This window comes from Xiphias gladius, chromosome 1 (genome assembly GCF_016859285.1).
Source record: "Xiphias gladius isolate SHS-SW01 ecotype Sanya breed wild chromosome 1, ASM1685928v1, whole genome shotgun sequence".
Taxonomy (NCBI): domain Eukaryota; kingdom Metazoa; phylum Chordata; class Actinopteri; order Istiophoriformes; family Xiphiidae; genus Xiphias; species Xiphias gladius.
The window spans coordinates 238964-261386 of NC_053400.1; the positions used below are offsets into that span (position 1 = coordinate 238964).

Consider the following 22423-nt stretch of genomic DNA (forward strand, 5'->3'; position numbering starts at 1 on the left):
TGCAGGTATTTTAGTTTCCAGTTTACCTGTTGGCTCTGGAGGTGTCAAACTGTCCACATTGACTTCAACCCTTTTCACTTTTGAATTTTCTTTCTTCCATGACAACCCCTCAGGAGGTATGTGAACATAGTTACACATGTAAAAAAAAAAAGTGAAAAAAAAGGAAAAAAGAAAATGAAAATAACAATACATTCCTGAAACTTCCTGAAAACCAACAATCTGAGAATGCCACCCACTTCGCGCTGTGACCGGCCAGGTGTGTGGAGGTGAGAAGGCAGTACGGTTGGAGATTTTCTCTCAAGCTATCTTTTTTCAGTCTTTAAAGACCTGCTTCTGCCACAACTGCATGTCCAGTAGGAATCATAAGCAGCTCATCCTTAACATGATCATCCTTAAAATCCTGCTGTTGTACAGTAGAGTGTTTGAGGATTACACACGTTAAAAAAAAAAAAAAAAAAAAAAAAAAAAATATATATATATATATATATATATATATATATATATATATATATATATATATATATCTTTTCAGTTAAACCAGCGGTGCACTTCTGTGGCTGGATTGCCTTCTATAAAATGTCAAAGCCATTGTTAGTTTACTCTGCTGGAGCATGAAGGAATTGTGGTAACAGACAGTCCTGTTGTCCCTAAATGTATTACAGAAGGACCAAATTGCCATAACAAGGTGTTGACGTGAGGCGGCCGGCTCTTCGGAGTATTACGGTAGAAGGCGGGTCCTGTTGGCGCGTGGCTGGCCGGCGGGGCGTGTTTTGTCTTTGTGTATGTGTTACCCTGTGGGGTTACTGTCCACTCCTGCATGGCACAGCGCTAGGAGGAGCTTCGCAGACAGACCGGGAGAGGGAGGGACTGTGAACCGCACCAGCGCTGCCATTGCTCACACAACAAACCATCCGTGTGTCAACAGACGACTGGCAAGGTTCCCCCTCCGGTTCGGTTGGATTTACTGATGCGTCTGCTGCGGCTGCAAGGAGGTAGACTAAAGCCAGTACAGCCGCTGCAGCAAGAAGGTCAAGAGCGGAGGTTTGATTCAGCGGATGCAGGGAGGCACAGGGTCCCCGTCCGAACATCGGGACCCGCCCGGCTGCAGCGTCCCCCGTTGCGCTGGAGCTCGCTGACTTTCACAGCTGTCAACAAGGTAACAGCCACGGATAGCTGAGGCATGACTGTGGTAGAGTTTATGGTGATCCTATGATTATCTGCGATGCGCCGTGAAGTTCCGTAATACTGCGACTTTATTCCACCTTGACTAAACCATCAGTTTATCGCTCTATTGCTGTGATATTCCTTCAATTTTTTTGGAATTCTATAGTCACACCAGTCAGTTCTAAAAGTCTCACTCTTCTATACCCTTTAAGTGTTGATGTAGCTATGATATCACAATTCAATTATAGAACAAACTAAATATTTAAGCATATATTTCTTCAGAAACTCAGTGGAGTATTTTACTGACGTGTCACTATTATTCTTAAACTGTGATTAGTTCAAATGTTTATTGAGTCAGTAATGCCATATTTACTCAGTCAAATAAGTCGAGTGATTGATTAGTTGATAGAAAATTAATCAGCAAACATTTTGATCATCAGTTAGTTGATGAAATTGTTTTTAGAAGGAAAACTGAAAAAAATTCCCAGACTCCATCTCTCTGAATTCTGAATATTTATGAAAACAGTATATCTTTAGGTTTTGAACTCTAAAAACAAACATTTTAAATATAACAACTTGGGATCTGAGAAATTGTGATGGACATTTCTGATTATTTTCTAACTTTCGGGAAAAAAGTGGGAAAAATTAATCAACAAACAAAATAGAACATTAGGCTTTTTCTTAGCAGTAAGCTGCACCATGAAACAATATTTTCTTTCCAGCATTTCCAACCATAATACACTCTCCAGCTAATTTTAGAGATGCAGTTATGTCTCGCAAGTTGACACTGTCCAAATTCAAGTCTAAAATTGTTTGCAATTTCCTTCAATATCATGTCTGTCACTGTTATGCTGATATCCTTAATGACTATGGGACAAGTTCAAGTAGCCAACTCTCATCGCCTTAATTGTCTCAGGGGAAATGATGCTTTAGCAAAGAAGCCCTGTGGGTTCTCATCCATCCCTGGGCACTTCATTAAAAGAGTCCATGTGTGTCGTTCTCAACAAACAAAATCATCAATATTTGTTGGTTTGGTTTGTCTGTAGTACAGCTTTGTAAGTTTAATATTTGGTATTTTCTGTCCCTATGTAGTCCTATAGTATTATTTCTATCCCCCTGAAAAGTACCACAGAGCAATGTTTTCTCAAAGGAGAAAACTCAAGCAACCATAAAGTGATCCTGGTAATATCAGAATTTGATAATACTGGGGAGGAGAGGAGGGTTGGTGTGGGTAGTGGAGGGTATTCAGGTTGAAGGATGAGTCTTGCATACTTTGACCATTGGGACATAGTAATTAAATGCACATGAGGATGGTGCATACCAGCCTAGTTATGCCTATGGTGAAGATATTAACATTATAAAAACCTGTCATTAGGAGTCATTGTGTGTGTGTGTGTGTGTCTACTGTGTGCATTCTGTGTAGGAGAACGTACAGCATGCAACCTCTGCTACTGTTTCAGTTGTCATGTGTGTGTAATGTATAGTGCTAATGGCGCACACACCTAACTAACAGCTCAGCTGCACGCAGAACATTCACTAGGGTATCCTGAATGATGTACATGCATGCTCTTATATTATATGTATTCTGGGGTGTGTGTGTGTGCAGGCCTGCATATGCTCATGCATATTCAAATCGTAGTTTGCATCTGTGTCGATCATACAGGTTCATGCAGGCTGTGTCTGTGTGTGTGTGTCTGTGTGTGTGTGCGTGTGCAGCTCAGTCTCCAGCTGAATGGGGAGAGTGGGGGATACAGTAGGAAGAGGAGGAGGAACAGGAAATTGGAATGGAGGATAAAGGAGGAGGGGATAGTGAGGAGGAGGAGAAGGACGTTGAGAGGAGAATGAGGAAAGGATGGGGGAGGACAGAGGACGGAGACTTCTCTCTTCTCTTCTCTCTTTGCTTTGACAGCAGCTCCATTGGTTCTGGCTCTGAACAAGCCTTTATGTTGTATGGGGGGGAGAGAGACACTAAGCATTCTACTGTATTTCTAACATGACTTAGTTGGTGAGCTACAGTAACTGCAGTCAGACTGGGGCTCAGTATATTCAGTTTATATTATTTTTTTTAAAAACCTGGAAATTTATCAGTTTTTATTGTAAAAAAAAACAAAAACAAAATCAGAGTATAATTCTTCTTAAAAATAAGATTTTTTAAAATTTTGTTTATTGTACTGCCATTGTCGTCTGGTACTTGCCTGGTTACATACATAGTTTCATTATCTAGCTCCCCCAAAACCACAAACTGACATGTTCACATTTCTGTTTGTGTATGGATCAAACAAACAAGATACATTATATTAATTCACCTGCTTTAGAGGGGTTAGTAAATGTTTTTTGGCTAGGTGTTCCAGCTTTGTGCTTCATATATAGAAATCAGATTGATATCAGTCTTCATGTCACTATCAGAAAGAAAGTGATTCAGCAGATTTCCCAAAAACTGGTCCTTTAAGTTGATGAACTTTCGATGATCATTATCTGAGGAAAAAAAAATGCTACATACATGGTAAACTGTGACAGATGTCCAATTTTAAATTAACCTGGTGTTTGCCATCCATAATCACTGTCCAAAATTTTAGGAGCTTTCTAAACAGATGAACAAACAGCTTTAAGGGTAAGACTGATATATCTCCTGGTAACAAGTATTGTGTGTGTATCAAAGCCTAATATGTCTTATTCCTATGTGCGACAGAGCCCTATTGTTTCCAAAAACTATTAAGACACAATAGCACAACAACCCAACAGTGAGACACACTGTTGCACTGATTGGCATACACTGTAGTTTACTTTGACTCAGTCCCAAACACACTGTCCTGCCGCCGCAGACGCTCACTGGAGCACAAGATGTTTGAGTAATGTTTGATAAAAACTTTTAAAACTGATTTAATGTTTTCAGAAGCAAGCATTTTTTTCCTCTAAGACCAAATGATTCCTATATTTTTTTATCTTTTATTTTGTTTGTATGATAAATCACATCACAAAATGAGTTCATTTTTTTTATTTTATTACTTTATGCTTTGTCTTTCTTTATTGAAACAGCCAGTTTTAAATAAGCTAGCTTTTCTGTGTAGCTTGTCATGTAGCCTGCTAGTGTAGTGTAGCTCAGTGTTTCTGAGGATTAATTAGTAGCTTTGCTAGCTATAGTTTTCAAAGTAGCTTCCTTTAAAATTGGAATTTACTGACCTTTTTTTTTTTTTAAAGGAAACTACTATATATATTTTGAACCCATTTTTAAAGATTTACAACTTTAGTAGGAATCAATGAGCTTGGAGCTTAGATCCACAGACAGGGTAAGGAAGTTTGAAAGTATTGAGGAGACAGACAATATTGGTTTTGGTCTTTTAATAGGATTTGTGGACAATAAGAAAAAAATGGATACGATCAGACTTATCCTTTTAAAGCATGAAAAGTGGAAATAAAATTCTCAAACTGACAGGCTCTTTCAGTGTCTAAAAAAACAGTCTGACTCTTTGGTGGTTGAAGTAATATGTTGGGCAATGCATGATTGGAGTATTGACACCAAAATAACCCCTGTGATCAAAATCAAAGAATGTGACTGGTGTGCTCAGTCACCTGCCTGTGATGATACGTTATATGTGTGTGTTTGTCTTGTCATCCATACTATTATTTCAGCTCATTACAACTTACAGACTGGTTTTACATGCAGACAAGGTGACAGTTAGGCTGTAGACAGAGCTCTGGTTTATTATGCTTGCCACACGAAATTCTGCGCTTACACACATGCTTGGTGTAGTTTACCTAGAGCTGTTTGTGTGCGACAATTTGTGTATGTCCTCTCCATCAGCTTATATTCAGCTCTTCTACTTAGATAACTTCTTTAGTGAGAAAAACTTAAATAAGTATCTGGACTGTGTGTCCAGTTGCACATATGCAGTTATTGGCAGCAGGCAAGCAAAACACGCCGGGAGCAGGTGGAACATAGGATGTCGAGAGTAAATGATGAGGACAGATGGACGAGGAGAGAGCAGCAGACGAGAGACTGACACAATGTTGTGACAGATAGCTTTGGGACTGAAGATCATATAGCACCCTATGGGTGTTATATGTCAGCTGTCACAGCAGTATGTACACTGTCCACCCTCCCAGCTGCAATTTTTCTTCCCTATTCACATGCCATACTGGAGAATATTTCAAGTGGAAATAGAATTGTACGCTGAAAATTGATTTGTGTTCAGTCTACTGAAATAAATATTATTTTCATATAACATTACTTTTGTAAAGAAACTCCAAAATCTCAAGTTTAACTGAAGTTCTGCTGTCAGATAATTCGTGTATGTTACCGCATATAGACAACAATAACGAAAAAACATGACACGGTTGGACCATAAGACTAAAGGCTCTGTGATGATGAATTGTCATAATTAGTTCAATAAATGTAAATATAGATATTTTTTGAATAAATTACTCCATGATATATTTTAATACTTGCTCATTTCTGATTTCTTTTTCCTGATTGATACAGTATGACTACTTACAGATTCTGCACTTCTGGACTGGACTGTGGGCTGATTAATTGGTTGAACTTCTGCTTGTTGTTATTCTGAATTTAATAATGTGGGATTCAGACAATTTATTGAAAATTGTGATTTGAGTAAACGTGGATCGTTAAGAGGTTCATAATTTTGGCAATTTGATCAATTCATTTTACCACCAAGCTCTATTATACTGCATCCATTAAACATTTTCATATAATTTATTCTCATATTCAGCTTCAAAGCTGCACTAATCAGTATCTTTACAGGAACAATGGATCTAATAACTGTGTAATGTGAAGGGTGTCACTCATAGTGACAAACCCACAGAGAATTATCACCAATTCTTCAGCTCTACAGGGCATTTTATCCTTCTTTAGCTTATTGTTTTGGTTGTGCAGCCTGCAACTTAACTACAACAGTATCACCGACTACATCCCTCAAAATGATCACACAGTTGAATCAACGCCTCTTTAACACAGTTTCAACACAAACTGAACATTGATACGTTCCTGGAGTAGGTAGTTTCTTCATGAAGCCCTCGACTTTAAATCTTTCTTCTATTTCTGCCTTGTTTACAGTTTTTTTTTTCATTTCTTTCTACTTTTTCATGCTCTCATCCTGGCTTGTTCAGTCTTCTCCTTTGTGGTACAAGTCAACCCTAGACATTATGAACGAGCGTATATGTTGTCTGATATGCGCCAATATGAAAACTTTTTTTTACAGAACATTATGCAGAAAAAGATTTTATGGGTAATTTAGAAATGGTGAAAATACATAAATAGATTAATCTCAAGCGAAGAGAAAAGGTGCTTTATACCAAATTTAGCTACTAGCTAATTTCCATTTTTAGTCCCTGGGCAGGTGAACAGAAACAATAAAACACAAAGCAAAACCTATCATCTCCACTACAAATAGACCATCAACCTACCAACCTATATAATGTAATATATATGTAATATATTAGCTATATTTTATACAGGTGACAAATGAAAGGAAAAACCAACATAGAATGTCTTAGTAAAGTGCTGGGCTACCATGAGGCTCAGGAACAGCTTCAGTGCTCCTTGATATGGATTCTACAAGTCTCCGGATCTGATGAGGGGGGCATTGTCACCCTGTTTTTCCACTCATTTTTCAGGTTTTTCCTTTAATTTGTCACTCGTCTGTATATAAATATATACAGTGAGACCACTTTCCCATTCAAGTGAGTTGGAAGGGAAGAGACTGGGAAAAGACTTTTGGACCCCACTGTATATATTGATATTCTTTATATATACAGTTTACTGACTCAGTCAGTAAAGTCATGTGGTGTTCTTCCACCCTTTTAATGTAGCCTTAGTTTGTGTGGGACTGTTCTTGAAAACTTTATTTGATTTTATTTCCTCATCAAGTAAACAAGTTCAGTAACTTAATTCAATGAATGAGTTGGTAGTTTTGTGTGAATGGATCATAATCAGTACAGGGAGCTCCAAATGCAGCAACTGGAGCACCATCATCATTGTGTGTGTGCGTGTGTGGGTGATTGTACGTGTGTGTGAGAATCATGGGTATGGCCTGTGTCTGGAGACTGGAGCTTGGAGCAAAGGACTGTGGGTGCAGACTTGTTCTGGTTGACTTGCCTTAACAGTGAGCAAGAGAGCAAAAGAGAGAAAAAGAGAGAAAACAAGAGAGAGACAGAGAGAGAGGTCTGTAATTAGTGCTCAAGGCCAACCAACTGCCACATTCCACATCTGTAAATGACAGAATGCAGGATGGACTGTCTCTCTCTTTCTCTCTCTCTCTGTGTGCCAGTCTATGTCTCTTGTCCTCCTGCTCCAGTTTGATCAGACAATCTCCAGTTGTTTCCACATCATAGCTTCCAAACCTCCAGAGGGAAGAGGAGATGAAGGCGATCCTCCCCATCCTCTCCTCTCCTCCTTCTGTGACTCACATCCCTTCATTTATTAAACAGTCTGTTCAGAATTCAGGTTGTGATCATTTGTACCATTTTGTACCATTTGGGCTTTCTACCAATAAAAAGTTCATCCTTTTCGCTGCCAGAAGACGGTTGTAGCTATTGCCATTGGAAGAATCCTCTCATCTAAGTAGTTAGACTGAGATTGACATAGTTCACTCAGCTAAACATGCAGTCACTGATAACTGATGACTCTAAAAACCAAATGTAATTTCAGTTTATTACAACTAAGTTGAAACTTCTCCCTTTCCAATCATTATTCTGTCATAGGCAGAGAAGATAGATTGACACATCAGCTTCAGTAAAGATCTGCATGACCTGCTCTCTCCAGAATTTGATTTCCCCACGTGGGTCTATCTGGCATTGATTTATGCAGCATCGCATCATTAAAACTGTCCAATGAATGAAATAAATGACAGTCCATATGATTTTATGTATAAAGCTCTTGGTTTGTTTTTAATAAGTCAGTGTAACCATGAACCAGATCAGAACTAAACAAACCAAACTCCAGGTGTTAGTTAGTAGTTAGTTTCAGCATTATTAAGTTTACATGAACTGTACAATTGGAACACATGAAGCATATGTGATACTGTTTTACACAATTTCAACTTTGCAAAATTGATTTAAGGAAAAGTTTAAAATTGAAAGACTGAGTCAGAATAAAACGTCTGTCTACTGCAAGAATAAAAACTTTTGTCATCTTGAAACTGAGTTAGGATTTGGATATTAAGTACATTTAAACATGTGTGTGTGTGTGTGTGTGTGTGTGTGTGTGTGTGTGTGTGTGTGTGTGTGTGTGTGTGTGTGCACTTGCAGGATGTCAGATAGCTGAAAATGTATGACAGCTTAAATTGATGATATGAACTTAGGGCATACTAAAATATTAACTGGTGAACACTGAACTTTGTGTTTTTAAAGTGGTAATGATCTATATTACTAGTACAGACCTGGTTGACATTATTGGCACTCCTGAATTTTAAGTACAGTTGTTAGAATATCTTCAGAAATAAATGCAAATGAAACAATTTTGTATAATCCAAATATTTTAATAAAATGTTAGTTAGTGAACAAGAGAAAATAAAAAAATTAAACTTGCGTAATAGTGAAATAATACAAACACAAAATGAACCCCAGTCACAATTATTGGCACCCTTCACTAATATTTGGTTGCAGAACCTTTGACAACAATGGCAGCCTCTAAACGTTTCTTTTAGCCATCTAGAAGCTTCTTGCACCTATCTGCTGGTAGTTTCTTCCACTCTGCTGTTGCAATGCATTCAAGCTCTTTTAAGTTTGCAGGGGTCCTTTTTGCAATGGCAGATTTCAGCTTTCTTCCTGCTGAAAGACCCGAGACCTTCGCCTCAAACCTAGTTTTCTGACAGGGTAACAAATTTCACCCTAAAATGCGTGGGTAATCCCATGATTTCATCATTCCTTTGACACATTCAATGTCTCCAGTATCAGAGGCAGCAAAGACGCCCCACAGCATGATAGAACCCCCACAATGTTTTACTCTAGGTAGGGTGTTCTTTTCCTCATGGGCTTCATTTTGTCGCCTTTAAACAAACTGAAGCACTGCATTTCCAAAGAGCTCTACTTTGGTTGCATCTGTCCATAGAACATAATCCCAGAAAGACTGTGGCTTATCAATGAAAGTTTTTGCAAACCTTAGTCTTGCCATTTTGTGCCTCTCTTTCAGTAGTGGTGTCCTCCTTGGTCTTTGCCCAGGGAGCCCTACTTGGTTTAGTGTTCAGAGTATGGTACGAGCTGAAATCACCACTCCACCGCTCCAGGTCTTTAGATGTCTTGCGTGGTGTTATTTCCACAATCCGCAGTCGACCTTCACAGACTTCTCTCATTGAGTTTCTTTTTAGCTCCCCGTCCTGGAAGCGTCTTAACAGTTTCATGACTGTGAAATGTCTTGACAACATTATGAGCTGTTGAAACAGGGATTTCGAGATCCTTGATTGCTTGTTTGCCTTTGGAAATGGATGTGTTTTTTGATAATAGAATTTCTGATGCTCTCAGAAAGCTCTCTTGTCTTCACTATTGTGAAAAATAAACTGCAAACAATCAGCCCCTTTTTATGCAGTAAAATTATCATTCATTGGACAATTCAGGTCATATGAACATTAAAAACTAAGCACAGCTGAGTATTATTTGTTTTTTTTAGTTTGAGGAACAGAATTTGAATTAATGAAAAGGGTGGCAATAATTGTGTCAAGCGTAAATTTTATGTCTATTTTTTATTTCACTATATGAAAGCATTTTTTTTGTTGTTGTTCAGTAACTTTGGAAATTTTATTAAATATTCTGATTATACAAAATTGGTTAATTTGCGTATATTTCTAAAGCTATTCTAAATTCTGTACTCAAATATCAGGGGGGGCAATAATTTCAACAGCAGATTCAGCAACTTGTCCACACCTCCGGGGAAAAAACTTTTTCTCAGCCTGCTGGTGCATATGATTCTGAGCCTTCCTGAAGGGAGAGTAGTGAACAGGGAGTGTGCGGGGCGTGAGGGGTTTCTCATGATGTTAGAAGCCTGTTTGTGGAGAAGGCTTGAGTATATGTCTGTCAGGTGTGGAAGTGGGGAGATGATCGATTGAGCCGTTTCACTATCCGCTGCAGGTCTTTCCTGTCGGCTGCAGTACAACTAGAGTACCAGACTATACAGCAGTATGTCAGGACGCGCTCTAGATGATGAGGCTTCCTCACACCAGATCTGCACTCTCTTGGTCAGGGGTTTAGTTCTGCTGATGAGGGGTTTGTAGGCTGGGGTAAGAAACAGGGACAGATGGTCAGACTGTCCAAGATGGGGAGACGAGGGTCTACACCTCATCCAGTGTTTTGCTTATCCCTATTTTAATGTCAACATTCTTGTAAAGCAGTCTTAAGATTGAGGTGGTTGACGTCTCCTGCCACAATAAAAACACTCTATGGTGTTTGTTTTGTTGTCTGCTGATGGCATCATGTAGTTTTCCAATAGCTACCTTCGTATTAGCTCAGGAATGGATGTAAACGACTGAGATGAAAACTGCTGGGAATTCCCTCGGCAGGTAGAATAGTCTGCATTTTAGCATTAGAAACTGTGTCCAGGCAGGGTGGTGACTGCTAGCTCCACAGCTAGGTTGGTGATGTTTTCATGCAGACAAGTCTCTGTTATCACCATAATCCAGCTGTCCATGCAGTAGTTTGTAATCTGCAGTCTCAAGTTGTCCATCTTGTTGACGAGAGAGCGAACGTTGGCGAGAAAGACGCTGGGTACCACAGGTTTATGTGGGGCCTGCCTTATACTACTCCCGATCCCAGCTCGCTTGCCTCACTGCCTCTTCCTCTTGCATTACTACCTGTGCCTCCTCTCTTGTCAGGCTGTTGGTCTCCATTTAACCCGCTGAGCGAGCAATCTCTGCTGGGATGGAGGTAAACTCTCTGGTGGCAGGTTAAAAGTCTCTCAAGTTCAAAATCTCACTTCGGGTGTAGGTCTTTGTTTGGGTGTAGGGGAATGCTGGGCTGCTGCGTCTGCTCGCACTGCCATCTTTCCCCTGTTACTATAACTGAAGCTACCCCAGGCGTATCACCATTCTGTATCATATTAAGTACTTCATTCGTGGTTGTGACATTGTTGCTTGTAATGAACAACTTCCCCTCTTTCACGTGAACACGCTTGTAGCTGGAGGAAAACCGAGTGTTAACATAGCCAGTTGATAACCAACTTCATGATAAAGGTTATCTCCGGCAGGCAACGTTATGCTCACTAAACCCAGATAATCACAAGAGAGCCAGAGGTTTGAAAACATCCCTATTTTCACAACTTTAAACTCGCCCAATCTAATGGACACTACTAGGTCTAACTTATTTGATTTTTACTGAAAGTTTCTTCGGAGTCGGCTCCCAACTAATTGCCAGTGAGAGGTCGTTGGTGTGGCTGCATTTATTTAAAACAGATAACCTAAAAGTTGAGTGTATTCTTTGCAAACAGCAGTTTGCATATCACAGCTCAACAACCAACATGGCAGATCATCTTAAAATGGTAGGCTAACTTGTCTGCATTTGGATGCATGTATATTCCACAATAGTTGTTGTGCTGGGATCACCAGTTAATAAGTTCTAGTTTCAGAAATCATAACAATATGGGCAGGTGAACACTGGTCAGTGTGTGGTTATCATTTCAGTACAAAAAGTACTTAGTACTAATTAGGTTAAAATAATTTAATATTATATTATTCATTTATAATTCATTTAGGCTCATAAAGCTACAAGGTAGATTTATAATCTAGTTAATCTAGAGATAACTTGCAGATTTTTTTTCCCCCTGCAACCAGTTGATTGGTTGAAGAGTAGTTACGATTTCAGTGGACCAAGATTTTCTTTGGTTGACTACAGTTCTATTGTCTACACCTTGATTGGAGTCCACCTGTGGTATATTCATTTGATTGGACATGCTTTGTAAAGGCACACAACTGTCTATGTAAGCGATCACAGCTGACAATGCATATCAGAGCAAAAACCAAGTCATGAGGTTGTAGGAACTGCCTTGCAGAGCTCAGAGACAGGATTGTGTTGTGGCGCAGATCAGGGGAAGGCTACAAAAAAATTTCTTCTGTATTGAAGGTTCCCAAGAGCATAGTAGCTTCCGTGACTCCTCAATGTAAGAAGTGTTGAATAACCAGGTCTCTTCCCAGAGCTGGCTGCCAGGCCAAACTGAGCAATCGGGAGGGTAAGAGAGGTGACAAAGCTCCAGAGATCTGTTTGGAAAAGGGAGAAAATTCTAGAAGAACAACCATCACTACAGCACTCCACTGATATGGGCTTTATGGCAGCGTGGCCAGATGGAAGCCTCTCCTCAGTGAAAGACACACAAAAGCCACTGGAGTTTGTAAAAAAACATGTAAAGGACTCCCAGACTGTGAGAAACAAGATTGTCTGGTCTGACGAAATCAAGATTGAGCTGTTTGGCTTAAATTCTAAGCGTCATGTCTGGAGGAAACCAGACACCGCTCTTCACCCGACAAATACCATGCAGACGCTGAAGTGTGGCGGTGGCAGCATCATGTTGTGGGGGTGTTTTTCAGTGGCAGGGACCAGGAGACTGGTCAGCGGTTCACCTTTCAACTGGACAATGACTCTAAATACACAGCCAAGACAATGCAGGAGTATCTTAGGGAAAACTCTGTGAATGTCCTTGAGTGGCCCAGCCACAGCCCTGACTTGAATCCAATCAAATATTTCTGGAGAGATCGAAAATGGCTGTCCACTGACAGTCCCCCTTCCAACCTGACAGAATTTGAGAGGATCTGCAGAGAAAAACGGCAGAAAATCCCAAATCCAGGAGTGAAAAGCTTGTTTCATACCTAAGAAGACTTGAGGCTGTAATCGCTGCCAAAGGTGCTTCAACTAAGTACTGAGAAAAAGGTCTGAGTATTTATGTCAATGTGACATTTCAGTTTTTCCTTCTAAATAAATTAGCAAAAATGTAAAATTCTGTTTTCGCTTTGTCATTATGGGGTACTGAGTGTAGAATGATGAGTGAAAATTTTAGCATAAGGCTACAATAGGGCTGGGCGGTACATCGACTTTTTAAGGTATATCAGTATATTTTCAAACAAGATATAGGATGAGACAATACTTTCAATATAATATTGATATAGTATGATTTTGCGTTACATAACCCGTTTCTTCCATAAAGCCTTGCCAGTGTTTGCATCTCTCCTCTCTCACACTCTATGCCCAACCCTGCCCCATTCTCCCTCTGCGTCTGCATGCAAACCTCACCCCCACTCGTCCATAAGTTTTTCTGCATCATGAAGGGAGACACAGCACCGGTTTTTTCAGTTACATGTCAATATATTATGCTTCTGTATATTTTCAAACAAGGTAGGCCTGTTGTTATTTTTGTTCCGTTTACGTTTTATTATTATTTGACCAGCTGTGTTTTGTTAAGCAAGAGAGGAAAATTCTATTTTAATCAGTTTGTTGTTGTGGAAAACAACTGAATGAGCCTATTTTATTCAATGTAGGCCATTTATTTTATATAATTTTTCATTTACATGTTTTGTAGCTGTGTATTTTCGAACAGGGAAGGAAACACTGTCTTTGCATTTTATTTTGATCACAATCTGTTTTAAAAAAAAAGTGCCTGTGACATCTCACATGTGGTTTGGACTTACAACTGAACATTTAGCCCACTTGGTAGAAAATATGAGATATACAGCTCTGGAAAAAATTAAAAGACCGCTGCAAAATAGTCAGTTTCTCTGATTTTACAATTTATAGGTATGTGTTTGAGTAAAATGAACATTTTTGTTTTATTCTATAAAGTACTGACAACATTTCTTTCAAATTCCAAATAAAAATATTCCTTTAGAGCATTTATTTGCAGAAAATGAAAAATGGTCAAAATAACAAAGAAGGTGCAGTGTTTTCAGACTTCAAATAATGCAAAGAAAACAAGTTCATATTCATTTTTAGACAACACAATACTAATGTTTTAACTAAGAAAGAGTTCAGAACTCAATATTTGGTGGAATAACCCTTATTTTAAATCACAGCTTGCATGTGTCTTGGAATGCTCTCCACCAGTCTTTCACATTGCTCTTGAGTGACCTTATGCTACTCCTGACGCAAAAATTCAAGCAGCTCAGCTTTGTTTGATGGCTTGTGACCATCCATCTTCCTCTTGATCACATTCCAGAGGTTTGCAATGGGTTTCAGGCCTGGGGATTGGGCTGGCCATGACAGGGTCTTGATCCGATGGTCCTTCATCCACACCTTCTTATGAACCTCCGTCTTAGAAATTTTAAGGATGGAAGCAACCTGATGCTCACTGTATCCCTCTGCCAGTAAAGCCAGAATTGGACCCAATTTTCCCCACTCAAAACTTATCTTTTGGTATAGTCAATAGTTATGTTTTGATTCCGATTACTTTGAGGTACTACTAGCACTGTTTTTGCCATCCAGCTGGTGCTATTGCAAGAGGATAGTGATGAACACAGCAGTGGTTTTTATACTTTTTCTTGTTAAATAAGATTTGGTTCAGGTGATAACCTAATCAGTACCTCACTAAGTAGAATGAGGTGTGCTCGTGTTGGAATTCAACAGACACTGGAATGGAATGGCTGTCATACATCTAGAGATGCTGTTTTCAGAAACATTTGCAGTGGTCTCCCAAATTTTTTCCAGAGCTGTATATCGTGTATCGCCATCCAATCAAAAATACCAAGATATGACTTCTGGTCCATATCATCCAGCCCTAGGCTGCAACATAACAAAATGTGAAAAAAGTGAAGGGTTGTGAATTCTTTCTAAATGCACTGTATATCAGAGCCTTTTTCACTAAGAAGTGCTGCCTGCTGCTGCTGAAATTAGGTTGATGAGAGCTGTGAGACTGAACCAAAACAGTTAGGTTGTAAGTCATAAAAACAATACAAAAGAAGGAAGCTGAAATGCTAGAGCTGAGAAGTACCGCAGAGTTGGTGCCTATTCTCTGTGTGGTTGTCACTACATCCAGCACCTTTCATATTACACATTTGAACCATTGTCTCTGTTCACAGGACCTCAGGGGCCCAGCAGTGCTGTGAAGAACAACTGAATCGGTCTTACTAAACAAAGCGTGATTAGAGGGATTCTGAAATAAAGCCTGTGATTGACTGGAAGTCACTGAAGAGAGAACAGTATTGAGGTGATGTGGGACCTATGGCTAAAGTTTGCCAACAGCATTGCATTGGCCTTCTGTACCAGCAGGAGCCAGGTCATCAGTGCAAGGGTTTACGGTGGTGCAGACCAAATGATATAACAGCTTCATATAAGGATAACAAAAATAACAATTAGAAGAGGATTTAATGTTGAGGATGCGCCTGGACAATCTGAAACGTCAATCCACTGAGTAAGCCTTCAAAAGAATAATAGCACGATTGCCTGTATCCAATACTGCCTTAATGGTAGGACCTGTATTCATCAAACTTCTAAGAATTACAGTACAGTATGCTCTGAATAGCCAATTTAGGAGTTAAAAATTAAAATTAAAAAATAATTAAAAATTATTTTCTGAAAGTATAAAAGTAGCCTTCAAGAACAACTCTCAAGTGATCACATGATTACTCATATGTATAAATAGAGAGGAAAAGCAAATCAAACACAAGGATTTACCCTACATTTCCCACATTGTTCATTCTTTTAAGTGAAAACATGACATCTTTTTCTTAGTGATGTTATTCTGCAGAAAACATACTGTATGTGATTTTAATTTTTAAAAAGGTTTTTTGTGTGTATAATCCTTAATGTTACATGCACAACACTGACAAGTGCTGAAAATGAAGATGCATTGAAAGTGATTGCAACCAAAAAATCAGTGCCAGCTTCATTCCTGTTGTTTGCACCCCTGATAAATACATAAAAGACAAGATGGTGTGACATCCTGTTAAAATTTCAAACACGAATACAGTAGTAAGCTAAAACTGATCTGGATATTTGCTTTCCTAGGAAATAGGAAAGTCAGGGCACTCTTGTCACTTTTAGGGGTGTAACAGAAAAGTCTAAAAAAATACACAAAACTATTGTACAGGCCCAAAATCAACATAACAAAGCAACACTGTTCTCCCAGTGTCTCTCCTAATTAGCTGTTTCCTCTGTGTTTCTTTGTGTAGGTGTGTATAAGACATTTTTGTGTGTGGGCGCCATGCCCAACTATATTTTGTTTGTTTAGTCCTGCCTTTCCAGCCCCAACACAACTTTGTGATACTGTCAGTGTCCATGGCCTGTCAAACTTTGAAAGGTAGGAGGAGTGGGAGGGAGGTGGGCTGCGTGAATGTGATCACTGACCTTTATCTCTGAATCCTTTCACCTCCTGTGTTTTTGTGCTGTAGGGCTGAAAAGCCAGTCTCTGGAATAATTATCCTGATATAAATCTGCTTTTAGACTATGTGTGGGTGTAAAAAAGATGTTAATTTTCAACTTACCATGATGAAGAATCACATGCAGAGTAGTTACAGTATAATGGGCCTGTTATATTCCTACAACCATGATGTTGATGAGATGCCATAGATGGATATGTGATAAAGCAACTGCTTCCTGTGTGTTTTGAGTTTCTGTTGTAGCATGACTGCTGATAAGGAGGGGAATTTAAAGGAATGTTCAGAAATTTGGGGAAATATGCTTGTTTGCCCTTTTAATCAAGAGTAAGATGGGAAGATCAATAAGTGTGTCGTCTCCACAACAGGATGTGTTTCGCCTGTGCCAAGACTATGGATTGCCAATATGACAATATGTGTTGTGAGACAATGGACATTTGTATAGTGTCAGATATTTTGTCACAGGTAGCAATCCCTTCATCATTTTAGTAGTATTAGGCCACCATTTCCTTATGGTAATATTGTACCTTGATTTGTTATATATTTAATTAACTGGATTAGACAAAAATAGATACTCCCATCTGGTTAGTTTCTATAAATCATTGTTATGTTAAAGTGATCATAATGTTATATCTTGTCTAAAACTATGTAGACCAAAAATACAGGTGTTGAGTTTAATTCATAGAAAATGATCGCAATTTCAGTTGCAATATTTGTCATTGTAGTCACCTTTGAAATCCTGTTTGTAGACACTCATTACTTATTGGGGCCCACCTTCAAATAAGCCTTTATTCTTTTAATAGAACCCCAATGAAAAAAAAACAATTCCTGGTTGAATTCAGACCCCTTCACTTTTTTGCAAATTTATTGTGTTGTAGGTTTAATTTTAAATGGATAAAATTGCATCTACACTCAGTAACCCATAATGACAAAGTGAAAACGTGTTTTTTAGAATTTTTTTATGAATTTGTTAAAAATGAAACACTGATATCTCATTTACAAATGTATTCAGACCCTTAATTCAGTACTTTGTAGAAGCCCCTTTGGCAGCAATTACAGCTTCCAGTCTTCAAGTGCAGGACAATAAAACAATAAATACATTTACCACACAAATTAAAATCAGGAAAACTAACAATAAATACAATAAAATATATTAAAAAAAAAAACACAATAAAAAAAAACCAATAAGACACAATATGACATGATAGATATATGAGGACAGAGTTTACTGTGAATAAAGCGCCTTGTTTCAGATGAGGTAGCACAGAATTTAACAGTAAATAAAAGTGACCAGTGCCAGGTCTTTATGAACGTAGCTAGGTAGCTATCTAACTGTACAGAAAGATTTGTCATTTTTTATCTGCCTGCTAAATTCTCATTGGTCGACTGTTTACTAGTGAACAACACCAGACCTATTTGACTCACTGAACACGTTCAAGATGTGGGCTGTCATAAAAGGTCTAGAAGCAGACTTTGAATTTGAGTAATGTTTGTTATTCCAAAGAACAGTAAGTTCTGGTTTTACTTTGGATCCCTAATGAAACAGAGGTCACAGGTTGTGTAGTATCTAGAGCCATCCATCATACCAACCTGTGAGAAAGAAAAAGGATTTCTTAGAAATAAAGCTGAAACAATTCAAATTGACGGCCATGACATAAAGCTATACTGTAGTACTGTTAAATTATCCAGACAACATTGAGGCCCTTACCAAATAAAATCTGTGAAATGTAGAGTGGAGAAAAATATTTTCCGAGCTACAGTCCTTTCAGTATCTAAAACACGATATCTCACAGGATATAACAACAGATATATTTTGAAGATGGTTAGTCCCCACTAATTGAATTGTTACTTACTATAATTCATTTTTTCACCTTCTTGATTTGCAAATTTTTTAAGTCCCTCTCATGCCAATAAAACACCCAGTAATTTAAATTGAAAGTGAGAGAGAGGGAGAGCACGATAATTGGCTTAATGTCAAAATCAATGTGGACATCATTAATAATGTGTAAAAATGTTTTTTTTATCAAATGAAACTCGTAAAAAGTATCTGAAAGAAAGGCGTGCCGAATATGGTGAGAGAGAGTTTACCAGCAATTACAATTGGCAACCTTTGAAATTTTTTTTGGTCAACAATGTCAAGCCATGTCCCTGATAACATTTTACCAAACACCTGCAGCTAAATGAATTTGAGCGCTGCAGCTATGCCGCTGGTATCAGTGAGATTACTGAACTGTGTGTGTGTGTGTGTGTGTGTGTGTGTGTGTGTGTGTGTGTGTGTGTGTGTGTGTGTGTGTGTGTGTGTGTGTGCGCGCGTGTGTGTGTGCGTGTGTTTGAGAGAGAGACACAAAGAGGCAGACTGATGTAGATAGAAAGAGACAGGAAGAGTCTCTGTCCTTTACTTTGATCTCTCCTAGGCTTCTTTTAACTATGGCTTTAATCTGGTCTAGTAACAGATGATAACCAATGTATGTTACCCACACATTTATATACATACAAGCATGTATTCACTCACATCTATCTCCCAGTAGTGTGCAGCTGTTTGATGTGTATGCACAGGATTGCTATGGAAACACTGGGAATGGAAGCCCACTCTCCACTTTGATCAAAATCTTGTGTTCACAAGCCCAATTTTAACACACACAAACACATGCACACATAAACACAGAGACTATATTTTTCCAAGGCATTTACCAAAAACACGTCTTGCAATCCAAGGTTAAACTCCCCAACACAACAACAATACTGCAGACACAATCCCAGATCCCAGGTGGTGTGTGTGTGTGTGTGTGTGTGTGTGTGTGTGTGTGTGTGTGTGTGTGTGTGTGTGTGTGTGTGTGTGTGTCTGTCTGTCTTTGACAACACACACACACTCACATGCACACTTGACAGGCACCAGTCTCAGTAATGTCTGTAGACAGTGGTCTGTACTAGCACTGACAGATGGTGTTCATTGACCAGTGCCCTTTCCCTCCTTCGTTCCTTCCTGCCTTCCTAGCTTCCGCTTTCCTTCCTCCCTTTCTATCTTTCTTATTTCCTTCCATCATTTCTCCTTCCTTTCGTCACCCAATCTGGAAAAAGGCATGACCCTCCCTAGTCTTGAACCAGACTGTAGCAGTTGGCAAAGATTTAGTACCACCCACTGTGCCCTGTATGTGTATATGTAGGCATGTTTGTTTGTTTGTTTGTGTGTGTTTGTGTGTGTGTGTGTGTGTGTGTGTGTACATGTCTTTTAATGGTTGTGTGGACAAATTTTTGCTCATAACCATCATTATGAAGACATTTTGGCCGGTTCTCGCATCTTTAAAGGGCTGTTTGAGGGTTAATACTTGGTTTTAGGGTTCAGGTTAGAATCAGGTTTAGGTTGAGGTTAGGGTAAATGTTGGGGTTAGGCATTTAGTTGTGATGGTTAAGGTTAGGGTAAGGCGCTAGGGAATGCATTATTCTATGAGTATTCTCGCAACAATAGCAAGAAAGATGAAGTCAGCCAATTTACCCAGAGGAAAATCTGTCTGTATCTAGGTCCAGCTTCACTTACTGGCTATACTTACTGTACAGAAGTGCTTTTACCCAAATGCTTACACACATCACATCAATGATGTTGTCATGCACCATTTTAGTTTAGTGTTTTGTGCCGTTTAATGATGATGCTAACATTTGTTAATTAGCAGTAAACACAAAGTACAGCTGAGGCTGATGGGAATGTCATTAGTTTTGCAAGTATTTGGTCATAAACCAAAGTACTGGACAGAAATTTGGACCTCATGATGACGCTAGGTGAAAAGTCATAGGATCATCAAAGTGATTATACCTAATCTTGAAGGGAACATGAATGTCCGTACAAAATTTCATGACAAGCCATACAATAGTTGTCAAGATATTTCAAAGAACCAAAGCAGTGGGTCTCACTAATGTCCCTAGAGCCATGCTGCTAGCATTTTCTCTAAAGCCAGGAAAAACAACTTTGCAGAGCATTTGGTTGTACATGTAACGTGAGGGTAACAAATTAAAAATGAAAATGGATGTTTTTTTTTTTTTAACGGGTTGGTTAGCATACATACAGTATAGAGTTTGTTTTGATATCTTTTCACTGACTATATTTCAACATGTAATAGGTTAAAAAGGATCTTCAAGATCAAAATCTGTTATGTAGAATGTTAAGACCAACAGCTTTTCCTTTGTTTTATATTATTATAGATTGTGTACACTTTAGTTCCTAACTGTTTGTTAAACAAAGCAAGAAATGTGAAGATGTCACATGGGGTTCAGGGAAACTGATAAGTATTTTTTGACATTTTGCGGACTAAATTATCAATCACTTCATCAAAAATAATCAACAAATTAACAATAATAAAATTAGACCCACAGGCAGGTGCACAATCCGCACCCGGCGGCCTGTTGAGGTGATACAGGTCGGACCTTCAGGCCCATGGGCCCGATGCAAGTCTCAGGTTGAGAGCAGCACAGACACTGGAAAACATTCAACCAAGGTTTCTGAGGGGTACTCCAGGAAGCGTGGTTAACATAGTCTGGCATAAACCCTGGACTTGGGGTTGAGTGAACCTTTTGCAACTTACCCCAAGTTTTAGGGTTATCAATCCGACAATCATGAGGGTGCTTAAATGCTTCGTGTAACAATTTATGCAGATTAGACTTCAACCTAAGATGACTTTGAAAAATTAGGTTTTGCATATTTTTCAACCATGTGTAAAGCGTCACCTAGTGGCCCATATGGACAAAAATTTGTACAGAACCTAAGTGTGGCACTGCAAACTGCTGGCCCAAGTTTTGTATTAAGCAGACAGACCTATGTAAAAATATCACTTCCTTTTTATGAGTACATGTTATATATCCTTTATAACTTTTGTATATTTTGAGTATGAAAACTCTTAATAACTTGTGATCATGAGAGTACATAGATGATACATGCCGATCACACTTACAGCCTAAGGGTAGTTTGGAAAGACAATTTTTCAAGATATGCAACACTTCCTGTTTTGACTTCAACCTATAGGAAGTTATTCCTTTATAATTTTTGTATTTTTTGATTGGAATATTCTTTAAGAAACTTTCTCTCACGAGTGTCCATAGATTATATGTCCAAAGTTTCATGCAGATTGGACTAACAACCTAGGAGTTTGAAAAAGTAAGTTTTGCACATTTCACAATTTTGTGAAGAAAAATTATAGGCAGAAATGGACAAAGCCTATATCACGAGATTCAGCTAAATTCAGGGAACAAGTGCACCTAAGGTTTTTGAATGTGCATTGTACTATGCTGGAGAAACTGGCCAAACACGCTTACCTTGATAATAGCTGGTGGACGTGTCATTTTTGGTGTGACATGTGTGCACCATCCTATACCTGCACTGAAGATTTCACTTACATAACTTTTATGGTGTATGTTGCAGTACCACTTTTACCACTGGAAATATTATAAAAAAAATAAAATCAAAAAAAATTGTGCGATTACAATAGGGCTCCCAGCACTGCTGGTACCAGAAGCAACGCTGCTTTGCAATTGCAGCCCTCAGCCTCCTTGGGCTTAGACCTCTTATTTTGGAATTGCAGACCTTGTATCTTTTGTCTGTTTTCCATTTTATATTGGAAGACTTATGCACTGCATGTGTAGTTTAAATTAGTGTTTTATTACATTTTGTTTTAGATTTTTGCTGTTTGCCTGTAGAAGTTTTACTTCAGTGATTATTAACATTGCTATTAAATATTTGCAGTGCACAATAGTGTGAGTAAGGTAACAATTCATTTAAGCTTTTTACATGATGGTTTTAAATGTATGCTTTAGCATAACCCCAAAATAATTCTTTTTAGCATGTGTGATGCATTTATTTTGATGAATCTGTGAGAATTTTACTACTTGCATTTTTTTAACAGAGAAACAAACGACTAATTTTCTTCCTTGCTTCCACATGTTTAGGAAGAAAAAAGCTGCTGCTTTTATTCAGATAC

General features: G+C 38.6%; 1 protein-coding gene across 3 annotated transcripts in view; it reads left to right on the plus strand.

Annotated features, from left to right (window-relative positions):
- Window positions 1-827: 827 nt before the first annotated feature.
- Window positions 828-22423, plus strand: part of dok4 (docking protein 4) — a 74941-nt gene continuing 53345 nt past the window's right edge. For 2 of the 3 annotated variants that reach the window (XM_040128794.1, XM_040128819.1), the window contains exon 1: window positions 828-1156. The gene's annotated coding sequence lies outside the window, so the exon portion shown is untranslated. Of the gene's footprint in view, window positions 1157-15164; window positions 15293-22423 lie in introns of all 3 variants that reach the window. The other variant, XM_040128810.1, reaches the window with a different exon arrangement.